We start from the raw sequence: 1,457 nt of genomic DNA on the forward strand, positions 1-1,457 counted from the left end.
GGGGTGAGGAGAGGTTCCTGTAAATGCTCCTGGCAAGAGTGTTGCAAGAATCTAGAGTTTTCACAAGCCAATGGGAGGACAGAAACTAGGTGGATTCAACTGAGGGGAGAGAGGAGTAATCATGACAGGATCTTGTACCATCTCTATTTCCTGGAGAGAAATAAAGTTGATCTGCTGAGAGAATGAAGCAAATGTGTCTAGAGAAGCAGGGACAAGACACGTGCAAAGAGGGCTTCCTGGCTTCCCTGGCTTTCCTTTTGCTCTTCTGCTTTGGGGTTTCATGAGACATCTCTGTAGTCTTTTAATATATACTCCCCATCCTCTTTTCCCAGTCTCAACCTAGCTCATGCTGGTTCTAGTACTTGCACACAGCGAGTCCTCTGACATCTTAAATAACATGTAATCTGGTGGCTCAGTGGTTAAGGTATTCAGCAGCAATCAAAAGTTTAGTCATTTGAACTCACCAGCCACTCCATGGGAGATAGATGAATAGTCTGCTTCCATAAAGATTTACAAATTTGGGAACCTTATAAGGCAGTTCTACTCTGTCCTGTAGGATTGCTATGAGTCAGAATTGACTCAGTGGAAGTGGGTTTGGTTTCGTTTAATAGATAGAATTTATATTTTCATCTTTATAGACATTAATTTCACAAATACTTAGTGACTATGTACTCTGTACATATAGTGGAAAAATAGTGGTGAGTAAACTAAGCAAAGTCCTTGCCTCCATGCTTTTAAGTATCTAGCTCAGCTATTCATCAACTTTGTTATAATTAGTGACAACCTTTAGATATATTGATCTACATGAGTCTGTTGATCTACATGAGACTGATTACATAAAATAATTCCATTCATTTGTACTTTTAGGTTCTATCTCTATATTTTATGTTTTTATGTTGGCCTTTGTAGTTTTTGTTTGTGTGTATGTGTGTTATTTTATCATGGATTAGCTATGAGACGATCAACATTGTGATGACTGTGTGTAAAGTAAGAGTAAATGGCTTATAGATGTGGTCTAAAAAGTTCCTTCAGGAACATTTTCTAACATATTTTGATGCTAAGTTTATTGCTTACCTTGGTTTTCACCCGTATTCTAGATAAGTGAAGTTTCTAGAGAAACATTCCAACACATGTTGTCTTTAAAGATGTCACTATGAGTGGTTTTGCACTTATTTCAATTACCTGTCAAAGCTCCAAACATTTTGAGGGTATATAATTATTAAGAAGTTTCAAGCTGGATAGTATTATGCCTAATGAACAGGACATGAAATTCGTGTTCAACATACGTTCACTCTTTTTGTCTCTCTTGTCTTGAAATATATTTTCCTGTTTCACTGACTTTGAGTTTGGCTGTGTGATTTGCTTCAGGTAATGGAATTTGAGTGGATGTAATGCAATATTATCAGTATCACCAAAAACCACTGCTGTCGAGTCGTATCTGACTCATGGTGACCCCT

This window comes from Orycteropus afer, unplaced genomic scaffold (assembly GCF_000298275.1).
Source record: "Orycteropus afer afer isolate SDZICR_OR568_19922 unplaced genomic scaffold, OryAfe1.0 scaffold00298, whole genome shotgun sequence".
Classification (NCBI taxonomy): domain Eukaryota; kingdom Metazoa; phylum Chordata; class Mammalia; order Tubulidentata; family Orycteropodidae; genus Orycteropus; species Orycteropus afer.